Source organism: Macaca nemestrina, chromosome 8, assembly GCF_043159975.1.
Source record: "Macaca nemestrina isolate mMacNem1 chromosome 8, mMacNem.hap1, whole genome shotgun sequence".
NCBI lineage: Eukaryota > Metazoa > Chordata > Mammalia > Primates > Cercopithecidae > Macaca > Macaca nemestrina.
This window is the reverse complement of record NC_092132.1, coordinates 124,756,140-124,774,137: the sequence shown is the minus strand read 5'-3', so window position 1 is coordinate 124,774,137 and position 17,998 is coordinate 124,756,140. Positions and strand designations below refer to the sequence as shown.

Below are 17,998 nucleotides of genomic sequence, written 5' to 3'. Positions count from 1 at the left end.
CATGCATTTCCAGGACCAATGCAAGAGAACAAACTACAGAATCAAGAATTCCAAAGACTCCCCAAGCAAGTTAGATAAAAACGAAAAATAAAATAAAACCAATCACACTTAGAAATGTCATAGTAAAAGTGCACAAGAGCAAAGGTAAAGAAAAAATATCAAATGAGATAAAATTTATTGCTCTTGAAGGAGCAATAATTAAACTAATAGCAAACTTGTTAACTGCAATAGATGAAGTCAGTAAACAATGGAATAATATCTTCAGTGTGCTGAAAGATAGTAACCGCCAACTTAGAATTGTATACATGCTAAATTATCTTTTAAGGATGAGAGCAAAATGAAGACATTTCTAAAAACATAGTGGAAACAGTTTGCCACCAGCAATATCTCTCTAAAGGAAATACTAAAAGAGGAACTTCAGACAGAAAGTGATTATAATTGGAAGATCTAAGATATAGGAAGGAATGAAATGTAAACAAGAGACATAAATACATTTCTCAGAAGAACTGTAGCCAATAAAGATATAAGAAGCTATTCAACATCATTAGAGATCGGGGAAATGAAACTCAAGACCACAGTGAGATTACATTTTCTCCCCATTCAATCATCAAAAATTAGAAAATGAACAATCCCAAGTGTTGGAAGGTATGTGAATCCACAAACTTTCTTTTATGGTGCTTATGGGTCTATAAACTGGGAAGTGGGTTGGCACTGTCTTCTAAGTTGAATGTTAACCTGTTTATAGTCCAACAATTCATTCTAGGTTTGTACTGAAGACAAATTCTTGCACATGTACAGGAGACATATATAAACAATGTCCATAACAGTATGATTTAGCAAAAACATGGAAATAATTCCAAGTCAATAGAAGAACAGATTACTAAACTGTGGTTTATGCAGATATACTATGTAGCAGTTAAAAATGATCATATGCAACCAACTGGAAAGTTGTCTCAAAAGGTTATATCCAGAATGACAGCATATGCAACTGGAATTTTATACATATGTGTATCTTAGGAATACAAATAGAAGCACTACAACTACATATAAAAAAAAGTTTTGGAATGATAAACCTGGGATTCAGGATGATGGCTACCTGGATGGGGGAGACAGGAAGATGGAATGGGGAAAACTAATGGGCTTAAATGAAATTATTGTCAAGATCCTGGTGTGTGTCTTAGGAAAGGAGTTTTCAGCGGCTTATTAGATTATTAAAACCAACTAATCAAATAAAAGGGTAATGAACAGAGCAATATTGAGAGCATGCCATGAACCAAAGATTGTGGTTTAATCCAATTTTGTATATCTAAGATCCACAGAAAGAAAAATTAAATTAAAACGGAGGCTAAAGGTCCAAGAGTGGACCCCTAGAGTCAGCAAAGTTAGAGTTCTGTAAGGACAGAATCAGAGTATATATCTTCCCAACTTGGAGGGGGAAAAATGTAGTATGATGAAAAGAGAATCAAACAAGAAAGGACGAAAAATAAAACATAACAAGAAGGAAGAATATTATATCAAACATAGATATAAATCTAAGTATATCAATAGGTGTAAATGAATAAATGCTCCAGTTATAAGACAAAGATTATCAGAGCGGATAAAATAAAATAATTACTCAGAATTTAAACACTGGAAAATAAATGAGATTGGAACAGAAAGATATGATCTATATATAAAATAATGAGGATGGAAACTGAAAATGGCAATGCATTTTACCTCTAGACTTCATTTTGAAAAGTCCCACCTTATATAAAGTCTCTGCACCTGCTATTGCAACCTTCTCCTGAGCCCCAACCATAATAGCTTGATGAGTCTTAATGACACACAATTGTGGCTGGCTTGTAAATGAAAAAAAAAAAAATTGCAACAATCATACACATTGTTTCTGGAGAAAATTTCTCTTTTAATAAGGAGAGCAAGTTAAAGTGCTGGCTTATTTCAGACCTTGGGAATCAGCTGTATGTGCCTAGATGCTTAAAAATCCAAGCATGAATGCACAATACATAAGACACTTGTATATGACTAAGCCACTGTAGTGGATGCTGTAGTGTACCTCCCCAAAGCCTCCTTCAGGGTCAAGTCACTTATTTCCCCAGCTGCCAGGAGTATGGAATGCTAATGACTTACAGCTGAGTTCCTCCTGAGGAAATGCCCTCTGCCAAAGTTATGTCCCCTTCCTGGGGAGTCAGTGTGGGAGTACAAAGGGCCAGTCCTCTTGCCTCTCTTCAGGATGTCTCTAAAGGACCATTCAAGTTTCAGAGCTCCTTATAGGATCAGCTGAGGTCCCTCTTGCTATAGCACTGCAATTCAACTTCCCTCCATATCCAATGCTGCTTCTCTCATTATCTTACAGGTATGGCATAGAGTATGGCTACTCTCTTAAGACTCCAACTCCCTAACACCAACTGTATGGTATACAATTTAATTCTCGCACTAACCACCTGGAGTTAGCTCAGACCCCAACAAGTTAAAGGCAGAGTCCTCCAAAGATTCCCCTCAGATGCCAGCTGCAAGTCTTCATACCATCTGCACTTCTGACCAACTCATTATAAATTTGCGGGTTCCCACAACCTTCTCAGGCTTGATATACAGTATACTAGGATGACTCACAGAACTCAGAGACTCACTGTACTTATTATTACAGTTTTATCATAAAGGATACACAGGGAGGACCAGTTGAATGAAGAGATGCATTGAGCGAGGTCTGGGAGGGAACACAGAGCTCCTGTGCCCTCTTTGCATGCAATCAGGGTGCCCCATCCTCCAAGCACATGGATGTATAATCAACAACCAAAAGCTCCACTGAGAGCTTTGAGCCCAGAGTTTTTGGTGGGAGTTTCATTATGTAGGCATGATTGGTTGAACACATGATTAAACTCAATTTCTAGTCCCCGTCTTCTCCCTGAAGGTTGGCTAGTGCAAAATCCCAACCATCCAATCAGGTGGTTGGCCTTTCTGATGACCAGCCCTCATCCTGAAGCTATAAGGCTCCCATTCTAAAGCTATTAGGTGTCCATCTTGAGTCATCTCATTAGCCAAACAAAGACACTTCTATGACTCAGGAAATTGCATGTTTTTTAAGCTCTATGTCAGGAATCCTGAATAAAAACCAGAAAAATTCTTTATTATTATGCAACAATGCCCTAATAAAATTCCTGCACAGAAATCTCTGTCTTGGAGTCTATTTCCAGGAAACGTGACCCCAGATAGTTGTTTCCAGGGGTGGTTCTAGTAAAGGGAAGTACTCATTCAGTTCCCAATGTGCTGTGTTCCACAGAGAGAAGAGGAAATCAAGGGCTCAGGCCTCCCTGGGTTGGGCTCTGCACACATAGCCTGGGCTAGTGCCTATGTGAGGGCTTACCATGCTTGATCCTTGGCAGCACAGTGACAGCGTTCCAGCTTGGGGCTGCTTCACACTCACACCAGCTCTTGGACCTAGGATGGCCCTGAGCTGATTAGTTTTAGGTATTAACTGTAATAACAAAAAGGAAGGAGTATTAGGGTTTTATCCTTTTCCTAGTCAAGCCTACCTATATATGAAATAAAAAGGAAGATTTTCCTTTCCAGCAGCCAAGTGCCTGAGTGTTTCTGGGAGTCATGCACATTCAGTTTGGGTATATGAACATGCTCCGATTCCATTAAACATATGCTATTCTCTAACCCAGTATTCGCCCTTAAATTGTCATCTGGGACACCAGCTTACACTCTCCTCAGAAGTCACAGATGTCTCAACCTCAATATGTCCAAAAAACTAAACATGTACATTTCCTTCTTCTCCTTTCTTCATCACTGACACAACAATCCCAGCCAGAACCTTGGTGTCACTTTGGTGTCATCCTTGGCTTCTCTCTCTCTTACCTCCTGTCTACATCAAGCTCCATGATCTATCAGTTTTACCTCTAAGTGTTTCTCAGAATTCCCCTTCCTCTCTATCTTTGTCAGTGTGGTGGTAATGTCAGCTTCCTTCATTGCTCTCTTAGGCTGGAGGAAAATGCTTCATTTGTCTGCCTTCCACCACTTTTCGTTTTCTCCAAATACTTTCTCTATTTAGACTTGAGAGTGATGCACTTGAAATACAGAGCCAACAATAGCTCTTTTTGTCTTTATTTTTTCCATTAAAATTATTACACAATAATACATGCTGTCCATAGAATGTCAAATAATACACGGGCATATACAGTAATAAAAAGAAGCCTCTGTCATTTTGCCCCCTTTCTATCCAACACCTCCTCCCTTTTCCTTCCTTCTAAGAACTGAACCTTTTTAAACTCCATAAAGTGCTCCCTAGAAGCTGTCACTTTCTTCTCTGATCTCTCTTTTTGGGCCACAGTTACTTGGTTTATATTGAGAGTTCTTTCCTGTGGTGTTGGAACTTGAGCTTGAAGAATCCAGTTGACTTATTTCCATGGATAGAGATGTCAGACACAAAATTTCACAAGCTTGGTGGCCAGACTTCTTACTCTGATGAGGGGAGAAGCTGAGGCAGCCAGTCAGCGTAAAAGGAAGAAAGAATAAAGTTGACATGCACAGAGAAACAGAGATAAACAAAGTAGAGAGAAAGAACCCTATGTTGTTGTTTTCCTATGCCAATAAGATCATATCATACAAGCTGGTTGTCCTAGTTCATTTCCTGTTGGTATAATAGAATACCATACACTGTTATAGTCTCAAGAAAAAAAAAAAACTACTAAAGAAAATAAACTTATGTTTTACAGTCCTAGAGGCTGGCAATTCCAAGAGCATGGCAGCAGCACCTGGTGAGGATCACCCCTTGCAGAAGGCATAACATGGTGAGAGAGCACAAGAGAAAAGCACCAGAGGCTGCACCCATTTTATTACAACCCACTCCCAACATAACTAACCTGCTCTGGTGATAATGACATCAATCAAATTGTGCGGGCTCTGCCCTCATGAAACAATCATCTCTTTTTAGGCCCTACCTCCCAATACTGTTGCACTGGGGACTAAGTTTCCAACACATAAGCATTTTGGGGACATATTCAAACCATAGCATTGCTCTTTCATTTTTGTTCCCACTTAACAATGTAGTCTTAGAGATCTTTTCATTTCCTTCCTTATGAAGATACTTTGTTTTTACAGTGGTTGCCTGATATTTAATACTCTGAATGTTACATGGATTAGCTATTTCTTACCAATAGGCAGATTATTCTTCATCTTTTGTTGTTACAAAGAATGCTATAATAGGTGTCTTCATACAAAAAAAAAGCACCCTAGTATTTCCAAGATAAAATTCATATTTCTTAAAAGGGCAGATAACACCACCATCCCCATTTTATACCACTCCTGGCTTTCTGCCCTACTCTCCAGCAACACAAATTGCTTGATGCTTCCTGCATCTATACCATGCCTTTCCTTACTCTGCGCCTCTCTTTGTTCTTGTTGGGCCTGAATGCCCTCTTCAGCCCTCTCTGCTCAATCAACCCCTATTCATTCTTTATTACTCAGTTCAGGTGTCAAATCCTCCTGGGAACTGTTCTACGCCACTTTCATCATTGCATGCACCACATTGTATACAATTGCTTTAGTTATATACCTGTTTTTTCCCCTAGATTGTAAATTCCTCCAGAAACCAAGGCTAGTACTTGTGTCTTATCATTTTTGTAACCAAATGGTTAGCAAAGTGTCTGAAACAGCATGTGGTCAGTTACACTTGAATGAATGAAGGAACATGTCTGAAATGTAGCATGTGGTCAGTTACAATGGAGTGAATAAAGGAATGTATCTGAAACAGCATGTGGTCAGTTACAATTGAATGAATGAAGGAAAGTGTCTGAAACATAGCAGGTGGTCAGTTACAATGGAATGAATGCAGGTCTACACTCACAGACTTATTGGATCCCACACCCTCACCCACATGCATATTTGTTCCTTTTGAAAGTTAATAGGTCTGGTAGATTTCTTTTTCACTAATCAGTGATAACAATACCATAAGCACACACACACACACACATACACACACCATAGTGTGTAGACAGCTATATGTTAGATTGGTGCAAAAATAATTCCGGTCTTTGCCATTGAAAGTAATGGCCAAAACTGCACTTGCTTTTGCACCAACCTAATAGTATCATTTATTTAAAGATTTCAAAGGCTTTTAAGAAAATATTGTCTCATTAATCAATTAACTCTCTTTAGTTATTTTGTCTTTAGAGATTGCTGGAGAAATATCATGCCCATTCTAAAGTCAAAGAAGGGTGGGGTAGGCAGAGGAAATAACTGGTGAGCTAACAGTGAGATCAAGAGAAGTGCCACGCGCTTACACACGTCTCTGCTTCTTTCCTGCCCTAACATGACTTGTTAGCCTCTGCAGCAACACAGTAGTAAGGCATTTCCCTTGTAATTATACTTCTCAGTGATAATATCCTGAGATATTATATCCAATATCCAATACATTACACTATTGCAAAACCTTTCAAGTAATACAGTAATACCATAAAGCCAAGACATTACAGAAGATCCTTGAATAAAGTCATTTGCTCAATGTTGTTTATTTGTAACATTGATAAGAAAACATCAACTAATTTCCAGCTGGGGCCAACGTCTCTGTGGAGTTTGTACTTTCTCCCCACGTCTGCATGGGTTTTCTCTTTGTACTGTGGCCTGGTCCCTCACCCCAAAGCTGTACACACTAGGTGAATTGGTGTGCCCATTCAGTCCTAGTATGATTGAGTGTGGATGGGTACGATTAAGATGGATTAGGCCGGGAGCGGTGGCTCACACCTGTAATCCCAGCACTTTGAGAGGCCGAGGCGGGCGGATCACAAGGTCAGGAGATTGAGACCATCCTGGCTAACACGGTACAACCCCGTCTCTGCTAAAAATACAAAGAATTAGCCGGGCATGGTGGTGGGCGCCTGTAGTCCCAGCTACTGGGGAGACTGAGACAGGAGAATGGCATGAACCCGGGAGGCGGAGCTTGCAGTGAGCCAAGATCGCGCCACTGCACTCCAGCCTGGACGATGAGCAAAACTCCATCTCAAAAAAACAAAAACAAAAACACAGATGGATTGGCATCCTGGCCAGGGGTGGTTCCTGCCTTGCATCCTAAGCTCCTGCAGCAGGCTCCAGCCACTCATGACAGTGAACTAGAATATTGGAGTAAGTAGTGATTTTACTTTTTTTATTACTCTTTCTGAAATGTATGTATAGCTCTTATTTATTTATTTATTTTGAGACAGAGTCTCACTCTCTTGCTCTGTCGCCCAGCCTGCAGTGTAGTGGAGCGATCTCGGCTCACTGCAAGCTCCGCCTCCCGGGTTTACGCCATTCTCCTGCCTCAGCCTCCCAAGTAGCTGGGACTAGAGGCACCCGCCACCACACCCTGCTAATTTTTTGTATTTTTAGTAGAGACAGGGTTTCACCGTGTTAGCCAGGATGGTCTCGATCCCCTGACCTCATGATCCACCCGCCTCGGCCTCCCAAAGTGTTGGAATTACAGGCGTGAGCCACCGCCTCCTGCCTTAGATGTTTAATATTAGCAGTGTTTTCATCTTTATTTGGAAATTTGGTGATGTTTTCGTGACCAGAAATACACCATAGGAACTTCGCTCATGCTTCCATCAGCCCATGGGAAAATTGGTTTCAGCATACATCGTTTTACTTAGTCACAGTTTCCAAGAGCCTATCCATGATTTTAAATGAGGACCTGGAGGACCTACCTTACTTTTCAGCGATAACCTGGCTGTAAGGGCTGAAATGCAAGAGCGGACAGATATCCTCAAAGAAAAACCAAACCAAATAAAAAAAAAAACCCCGAAATCAGTTATTCTAAAAAAAAAAAAAAAAAACAAAAACCCTGGACACCTATCTGAGACAGAGATAAAATCATCAGGGATTTATCAAGGATGTTATTCAAATAAAAACATTTTGTACTAAATAAACTATCATGGGAGAAAACCTTTTCCCGTATCTGTCAGAATCTGACTCCTACTATGCAAAATGCCAATCTCAAGTTTTTCCATTTGATTTCATTTCTTGGTAACTGACCTTCCCGCCAAATATTCATCTCAAATAAAAGATGGTTATTTTCCACATTAATAAGACATTTTGCAACAAATAAATATCCAATACTGGAAAGAAAATAATACAATAAATGCATTGTTTTCGTTTTTTATTTTCTTCTGGTTGTCTAATTACCTTAGTGAGGTCCCTATTCTTGAAGACAATGGCAAAAACCGCAATTACTTTTACACCAACCTAATAATAGCTATCATTTTCAGTGTCCCTTCCAGACCCTGGGTTAGATGATTTAGTGGATCATCTCCAGCCTTGTGGTTCTAAGGGATAGACACCATTATCCTCATTTCACAAATCCTGAGTGCAAGAGAGGTTCATATCTCACTCAGGGTCACACAACTTTAAGGAAAAAAAAAAAAAAAAAAAAGGCAGTTCTGGAACCTAGATCTGCAAGACTGCAAGCCCATTTTCTTTTCCTAACCAGGCTCTCTCCTAAGTGTAATTCATAAACAGGGCTGTTGACTCAGGCTCCCTGCTGTAAGAGTCAAAACTCATAAATTTAAACCTAGTTGGGAATTGCAAACACACTTTCATTTACTGCTGCTATAATCAAACAGGAGGCTTTTACTTAAATATTAAGGTTTGGGGATAGTAGCATAAATAGAAACAATTAATGAATATTCTAATTGTCCTTCTGTCCCCACTTGCATTAACCTGCACTGAATGTTTAGTTGAGCCATGTTCCCCCAAGTGCTATCATTACACTTTACATAACTTGCTTCTAATTTCAATAATAAGCTAATTTCCAACAATAACTACCCATGGTTAAATGTCACCCCTAAAGAGCATCTAATGTTCAGTTTAAGAAAAACACAAAGTCACCCTGGGACTGCTTGTACTGTACTTTTCACAACTGAGATTTACCAGATTGTACTGATACACTAATTGTTCCCATCTCAAGAGGTATTTTTTAAGTATATATGTCCAAGAAGCATATTTAGATATGACATAATTTCAATGGTTAAAGAGTCTATTAACTTCTCTGTGTCTGGATTTTCTTCTCTGGGTCAAAGTGAAGGTTTTGTGTCTGTTTTGTTTTGTTTTTCATATAAAGTCAACTTCCCAAGTTCAGAAAATACTACTTTTGCTACTTGAGATTTTAACTTAACATTTAATTTATTTAAGATATACATTCAAAACCCTAGTTTTCTTTAGTCTTTGAATTTAATTTAAAATTCTTACAATTCTATATCTAAATATAGCAAATTTCAGCCATCGCTTTCAATATGGTCTTTGATTAATGTTTGATCAACTCAAGTTGAACAGGTAAAACTTATTCAAATAGTTGGTAAATACCTAAACTCTATATAAATTTAATATATTCAATCTACTTTACAGGTTCTTCAAATGTCTACCTTTTAGCCAAAATTGAAATAACTGAGTTTCCACAGACTCAATTCTTATAAATTTAATGAGTGAAGTTTATAAACATAATACATTTTAAATTATCTTAAACAATAAACACACAAAGATTATTTCAATTTTCTTAAACCTAACATGAAGGTAATAATACTGTGGATTTCATTTACTTTATAACCTCAATTTTAAACCTTCCTGGAGTTAAAATACTCTCAGTTTCATGTTCCCAGTGAATTGTACCAATTGCCCCAAGAGAACTGAAGCAAGTAAAAGAAACGTAATGACTAGACATTCTAGACCAGGAAAAGAAACCTGGGGGCTTTGTACACCTAGGAAAGTTCTCTCCACCCACTGATAGATACATGGATTCATTTTTGTTGTTGTTGCAGTAATAGAGGATTGAAAGTCATTACTATTCAGGTGAAGTTGGTTTTACTGATGTCTTCTGAGGCTAGGTACACTATTACCTAATTATTTCATCTACACTTATCTACACTGTTTGAGTATAATGTCTTTCAGTAATGTCTTTATTGTCTCTTTGAACCCTGCTTTGGTTTTTATTGCTTAAATTTTATTTTATCTGCCTTATCTGACAGGGCAAAACTCCTTTGGTCAGATGCTACATATCTCCCATACCTTCATCTGGTCCTTTAGTTATGATGCCAAAGTCATGCTAATGACAATCTGACTATTTCAGTACCTCGCTCACAGGACTATTTTGAGACTCAAATAAGCTAACTGAATACTAATATTTAGCACAGTGCCTAGAACATAATAGGCATTAGACAAGCCACTATTATTTTGGGGTGTTTTCACTTACATGAACTTTTATCCAGTTGTTGAATTTTAGTTACAACAACATGTAATTGTAGTTTTAAAAATTATGTATTCTATGACATCCATTTCCTGTCAAAGTCCCATTAAAGCAGCAGTTAAAATATATTTAAAACATAATAAGCCTATAAGCACAGAAAAAAAAAAAGTAGAAGAGCTAGTAGTTCAGGAAACCAAGAAACGAAATGAAACAAGACAAAACAAACAAACAAATAAAACCCTGAACTTAAGCAGGTGATGGGAAAAGCTGAGAAGCAACTTAATTTACACTGATTTTACACTGAAGACACTGGGCCTGTACCCATAAAGGCTCAAGAATTGGCAGTGATAGTTGGGGTGACAGTGGGGCAAAATAATAGAAGAATTAATTCAAAATTCTCTTTAAGAAGCACTGATATAGTTTGGTTCTGTGTCCCCATCCAAATCTCATGTCAAAATGTAATCCCCACCTATTGGAGAAGGAGCCTGGTGGGAGGTGATTGAATCATGGGGGCAGACTTCCCCCTTGCTGTTCTCATGATAGTGAGTGAGTTCTCATGAGACCTGGTTGTTTGAAAGTGTGTAGCATCTCCCCCTTTCACTCTCTCTCTCTCTCCTGCTGGCCATGTGAAGATTTGCTTGCTTGCCCTTCACCTTCTGCTATGATTTTAAATTTCCTGAGGCATCCCCAGCCATGCCTCCTGTACAGCCTGCATAACCGTGAGTCTATTAAACCTCCTTTCTTCATAAATTACCCAGTCTCGGGTAGTTCTTTAGAGCAGTGTGAGAATGGACTAATACAGAAAATTGGCACCAAAGAAGTGGGGCATTGCTATAAAGATACCTGAAAATGTGGAAGCGACTTGGGAACTGGGTAATGGGCAGAGATTGAAACGGTTTGGAGGACTCAGAAGAAGACAGGAAGATGAGGGAGAGTTTGGAACTTCCTAAAGACTGGTTAAATTGCTGTGACCAAAATGCTGGATAGTGATATGGACAAGGAAGTCCAGGCTTGAGGTGGTCCCAGATGGAGATGAGAAACTTATTGGGAACCGGAGTAAAAAATCACTCACTATACTTTAGCAAAGAGACTGGCAGCATTGTGCCCCTGCTCTAGGGATCTATTGAACTTTGAACTTGAGAAAGATGATTTAGGGTATCTGGCAAAAGAAATTTCTAAGCAGCAAAGTGTTCAAGGTGTGATCTGGCTGCTTCTAAAAGCCTATGCTCATCTGCATAAGCAAAGAGATAATCTAAAACTGGAACTTATATTTAAAAGAGAAGCAGAACATAAAAAGTTTTTTTCTTTTTTTTGAGACAGTGTCTCCCTCTGTTGCCCAGGCTGGAGCTCATTGGTGCAATCTCGGCTCGCTGTAACCTCCGCCTTCGAGGTTTAAGTGATTCGCTTGCCTCAGCCTCCCTAATAGCTGGGATTACAGGCACGTGCCACCATGCCCGGCTAATTTTTGTATTTTTTGTAGAGACAGGGTTTCACCTGTTGGCCAGGCTGGTCTTGAACTCCTGACCTCAGGTAATCCACCCACCTCGGCCTCCCAAAGTGCTGGGATTACAGGCATGAGCCACTGCACCCGGCCTCTGGAAACAATTTAAAATGTATTAAACTTAAAATAATTTTAAAATAACTTATTTCAATGAAAAAAAAAAATAAAGAGGTTGGTGGGGCTAGGATGTAGAGAAAAGAAAAAATGAGAGATATGTACCAGCCTCCCAAAGATTATCCCAAAGATTTCTCATGAGGTACAAGCAACCTGCTAGGTTTTGATCTCCTGGGGGGGATCAGGACAAGTACACAAGAACATAGCCCACCTAAAGGCACCAGTAGCCACTTACCACCTATGGCAGCACAGAAAATCTAATGGCTAGTGCAGTTCTTTACCTGACATATTTCATTAATGAGATTTGCTCTCCTGTTCACAGATTGTTTAATGTCCTTCTCCCAGTTAACTGAAAAGTCCATGAGGGCAGGAACAATATCTCTCAGATTAGCCATTGTAGGTGAGCTATTGTAGGTTCTCTCGGTGCCTATGTGTCTGTGTTGAATCGAAATTCATTTGAAGAGTGTATAATCTTGTAGTGCATTCTTTTATATTTTTTAACTTTTATTTTAGGTTCAAGGATACATATGCAGGTATGCTATGTAGGTAAATTGCATGTCATGGGGGTTTGGTGTACAGATTATTTTATCACCCAGGTAATAAGCATAGTACACAAAAGATAGTTTTTCAGTCTTTTCCCTCCTCCCATTCTCCACCCTCAAGTGTGCCCTGATGACTGTGGTTTCCTTCTTTGTGTCTACGTGTTTATGTGTTTTCAGTGTTTAACTCCCACTTACAAGTGACAACATCAGTGTTTGGTTCTCTGTCCCTGCATTAGTTTGCTTAGGATAATGGCCTCCACCTTTATCCATGTTGTTGCAAAGGACATGATCTCATTCTTTGTGATGGCTGCATAGTATTTCATAGTGTATGTGTACTACATTTTCTTTATCCAGTCTACCACTGATGGGCATTTAGGCTGATTCCGTAACTTTGGTATTGTGAGTAATGCTGTGATGAACATATACGTGCATGTGTCTTTATGGTAGAATGATTTATATTCCTTTGAGTATAGAAATGTCTGCATAATGCATGCAATATGGTTGCATGCTTTTAAATAATAGGTGCATGGTTTTAAATAAATATTGTAATATACTATTCTTTAGTAATTATCATTCTTATACAGATTCTTGATCTTTTCTGTACTTTCTCTTCACAGTCTCAAAGACAAACACCCCCAATTTCTTATCCCACCCACTCTAGACTTGTACACAGCTATCTTCAGCTTCACTCAGAACTCAAAGCTCTTAATTTCCTTCATGGCTCTAGACCATCTCCTCCAACTCAAGTTCTTTTGAGTTCAACAACCTAAGAATGGAACTCTAGATTTGAGAAGGAGCCTCAGCTCCCACTCCCAGTCTTTTTTCTCTTCCTCCTACTTTCATGGATCTTCTAATTATGTGGTCTCACGAGGCAGCATGGATGGCTGTGGCTTTCAGGCTTCAGGCCTCCCTCAGGCTGAATGTGCATCTCCGTGGCTTCTCCCAGTTGGAGAGATCATTCATTTTTCTCTCCTTACAGAGTGAATAGTCTCCCTCTAAGTGGATATTTTCAGCTGTTAGTTGCTCCTTGAAGCTTATGTATGACAATACTCTCCCATCATTTGTGGGTGCCCCAGGTTTCTGCAAATTTCATAATGGTTTACTGATCGGCATTGCCTTCTTCCAATTAGATCCCTATCTTATATTAGGGCATAGATTTCTAAAATAACATTTAAGCAGAGCGTGTTACTGACTCTTAGCCAGTCAGGGTGCACTAAGGCACCCAAGGCCTCAATCTGCTCCAAACCAGGGCACTCTTCATTTTTCATTGGCTGATTGGAGAGGCAGCCCAGGTGGAATCAATAATATGCTGTACGCCTGAAAAGTCCTGATAGCTAATAAAGTATTTCTTTTAAAGCTGGTTTTATTTTAGGGAAATTCAATGCTTTAAAATTCTAACTTACGGAAAAGATAATTTAGAGAGCGAGTATCTCCAACAAGCTTTTCTGGGACTATTGAACTATTCTAATCAATCACACTGATTTCCATCAATCTTTCCCTTCTTGAGAAATTTCTGTCTGAACTGCAGCATAGCACTAAGCACTTGTAAATATTTGGTAAATGTAAAATGAAGAAATAAATCACATGAATATATGAATGAATAAATCAATGAATAAGTACATAAATGAAGCAATGGCTAAGAAAATGAGTCACATATTGTGTGTATCTGCCTATCATAACTTTTGATTTCTGTGTTTAAAGACAAATCATTTCATATTCAGAGGGTACTTGTTGGATTATACTAGAGGAGATTACTAAACAAGCAAGTGATAACTGGGCATCTATTCCCTGCCAGGCAGTGTGCACTGCATTTTTATAGACAATTGGCTTCTTTGTGAAACTTTCACTGGCAGTTTCCTCTAAAGAATAGGTCTAGGCCGGGCGTGGTGGCTCATGCCTGTAATCCGTGCACTTTGGGAGGCCAAGGCAGGTAGATCACCTGAGGTCAGGAGTTCAAGACCAGCCTGGCCAATATGGCAAAACCTCCATCTCTCCTAAAAATACAAAAATTAGCCGTGTGTGGTGGTGCCCACCTGTAGTCCCAGTTACTCGAGGAGGCTGAGGTAGGAGGATCACTTGAACCCAGGAGGCAGAGGTTGAAGTGAGCCGAGATTGCACCACTGCACTCCAGCCTGGGCGACAGAGTGAGACTCTATCTCAAACAAACTAACAACAACAACAACAACAACAACAAAAAGAATAGGCCTATATCCTGAACATAAAACAACAACAAAAATAATAATAAATTCTAAATATCAATTTTGAGCCATAGTTTATAAATCACATATTCTGGATGAGGCCAAGCCAGGTAGGTGGCAGGCCCTGTACCAGGCACTGCACATGGAGTGATGGGAAAAATCAACAATGGTCTGCCCTCAGGGAACTTAAATTCTAGCCAGAGACACAAACCCAAAGAAAGGAAATACAATAATAGCAGATTGTGATGAATGCTGGGAAAGAGGCAAACATAGTACTGGAATCCAGGATAATAAGAGACTACTTGAGATTGACTGGCATCTGAGGAGAAGACATTTGAGCTGAAAAGCTCCATTATTAGATGGGTCAAAGGGGACATCCTGTTTAGCCTTTCAAAGCTCTGCTTCAGTGTCACTTGCTGTACTTAACGTTACAGGTCTTCCACCCACAGTGGTCCCCCTGGATAATTAAGACTCTGCCAAGAGGGTGTTGCCCTTCCAAAAGAGATCCACTCTGCATGACAGCATTTCTGCCCCTTTCCCTTGAGAAGCAGTTCATGAGTTTTACATGTACTCCCTTGGAGGGGTAATTCTGTCCCCATTAATGAGCAGCTTTGCTTGGTAGTTATTGAGTAACTGCCATCTATTGACTTTATATAAAATGTTAATGATAAGTTAATTTGGGGGCAACCTTTTAATCTATGAAAATACAAAGAAGAATGCACGGACCATGGACTATATCTGCTAAGAGGAGCAATATATTTATTCATAATATAAGCACTGTGGCAAGTCAAAGGAAGTAAGGAAGTAGACCTAAGGAGTATTGGGTCCCCCAATTAAAACATGCTTTTCCTTCCCTTTCTTTGATTTTTCTTTTGGCCTGAGATTGAATGAACTAAATGTGCATACTCAGAAAGATGCTTGAACTATGCCCACCTACGTAACATGTATTAACAAAGAGATAACTGATACTAAAAGTGAAGGTAAGTCACATAAATCTAAAGCCAATGTAGAATTTTTCTGGTTAAAGTTTTAAAAACAAACCACAAAACTAAAAATACCTATAAAATCATCTTTTGCTAAATATTTAGGCAAAGGATAGAAACATATGCACATATATAGATATTTACGCAAAGAACCGTAAAAATATATGTCTGCGTGTACATAGGAACTATTTATTGACAAACCATTTGTGTTAGAACAGTAGCTTGCCCTTGGGGCTAACAGCCAAAAACTATTAATTCTTGCCATGGGAAAAACAATTTTAAAACTCATTAATTATGCCAAAAATTTACATTTTTATTTTTATTCCAAGCCTTGATTACAGTCTATTAATAAATGAAAATGTGCTTGCATTTTTAAGTACTTCTGAATTTCTCAAGTTTTGTTTTCAAAGACAGCAAAACTTCATCAACATTTTAATTTACTCGGGGAATAAGGGAAAGGCTTTATTAAATGAAGAAACTGTCTTTGAAGAAATAGTTGGAGTTCAATAATATATTAAATGCCTGCTGAGGACTTTTCCTCTTTCTCTTTTTAATTTATGTTTTATCAAAGTAAAATGGAGGTTTTTTTAAAAAAAATAAAAAACCACTACAAAGCTTATAAAGAAAGAGCAGTTTATTATGCCACTACTCCCTATTCCTGAATCATTTAATGTCTTAATTTTTTTCTTTTTGAATTTCTAACTGTATTTCTAAGAAGTAATACAGTTACAGCCTGTGGCCTGTGTTTTAATTTTTTTCATTTATATATTAGTTCTTGAATTGCAGGTAAAGACAGATTTACTTCTTTCTTTACAATCTTTACACCTTTAATCTCTTATTTGTGGCTTATTTCAACTGGTTAGGACTTCCTGTATGAAGTTGAAAGGACTTTGCCTTATTCTTGATCTTAGAAGTAAAGTATTCATTCTTCCATTATAAAGCATAATGTTAATTGTAGGGCTTTGTAGATTCCCTTGAATGTGTTGAGAAAGTCCATCTCCTTTCCTAGTTTTCTGAGTTGTGTCAGTGTTGTTGTTTTATTTATTTTGCCTTTCTTATAATTTTTAAATTAAAAACACATCTTTTTTGTCCACTTTGTATAAAGAATTACGTATATTATAATTTTTAACTCTTAGTAACCTTAAATTCTAGTGAAAACCTAAAAGCGAAATCTTGAATTGTCTGTCACACTCTGTCGCCAGGCTGGAGTGCAATACCGTGATCTCAACTCACTGAAACCTCCGCCTCTGAGGTTCAAGCGATTCTCCTGCCTCAGCCTCCCCAGTAGCTGGGACTATAGGCACGCGCCACCATGCCCAGCTAATTTTTTTTTTGTATTTTTGGTAGAGACGGAGTTTCACCATGTTGGCCAAGGATGGTCTCGATCTCTTGACCTTGTGATCTACCCGCCTCGGCCTCCCAAAGTGCTGGAATTACAGATATGAGCCACTGTGCCTGGCCTGCTGTCATTTTTAGTATAAAAATAAATGATCTTTTAAATAATGTTTTCTTGTTTAATGAGTGTGAAATTCTCTTTCATTTCTCTGAGAATATTTTAGAGTCTTCAAAAATGCCTTTTTACTCTGCTTTTTTTTTTTTTTTTTTTTTTGTCTTTTAACATTACCACTATTTATTCTAAGTTCTGTTTTTCTGATTAAAATAGTTTGGTCTCCTTTCATGCAGGGGATTTCCTCTGATGTCTGGTTTATTCCTAGCAATTCATTTGTAATTGGAATAAGGCATAAAAACACCATGTGGGTGGAGCTTGCTGACTAGTGGACCTTACTGTAGGGCATCCCTACCCATTTCTTAGGGGGATGTAGACATGTCAGTATCTCTGTGCACTTTCTTTCTGTTGGCCCAGAAAAGGAATATCTCATCTGCTGTCTGGTATAAATATAGACCTGGCTACCCAAATCTGGGAACTGATTAAGGGATGTGGATAGTGGTGGTGTGTGCCTGTGGCCCTAGCTACTTGTGAGGCTGAGGTGGGAGGATCACTCGAGCCCAGGAGGTTGGGGCTGATTGTCTCACAATTCAGTAGAGAGACGTTTAGCTCACCCTTTGTTTTGCCTCTGTCCTCACTTCCCTACTCAACTGTCTCTGATAACCCCAAATCCAGAGTCTCTCTGGATCCATTGCTCAGGAAGATATATCTCCATTGCCTGCTAGGTTGGGGGAGGAGATGCTACCTGAGTACGCAGGTGAGTGAGGGAATCTGGAAGTCTAACTCTAAGTTCGTCATCTTCATATCCACCCCATCTCTTGTCTTGTCTTTCAAAGCTCACCAGCACCTCTAGTCCTTGGGCTCTCTTGGGTTCTAATGAGAATATTGTCTTGGTTTTTATTGACATTCTTATTGACTGGTGATTAAACATAAGCTTTCTCTACTTTGCTAAGTTATCAATGGTCCATCCACTTTCAGTCATCCAAAATGTTCTCCTATCCCT

The 17,998-nt window shown here is 38.8% G+C and overlaps 1 long non-coding RNA gene across 2 annotated transcripts in view; it reads right to left on the bottom strand.

The window, feature by feature from the left end:
* LOC139355881 (uncharacterized) overlaps positions 1-17,998 on the bottom strand; it is a 58,450-nt gene that overhangs the window by 17,458 nt on the left and 22,994 nt on the right. For both annotated transcript variants that reach the window (XR_011607132.1, XR_011607133.1), the window contains exon 6: positions 3,362-3,472. This is a non-coding gene — a long non-coding RNA (uncharacterized lncRNA). The remainder of the gene's footprint in view (positions 1-3,361; positions 3,473-17,998) is intronic.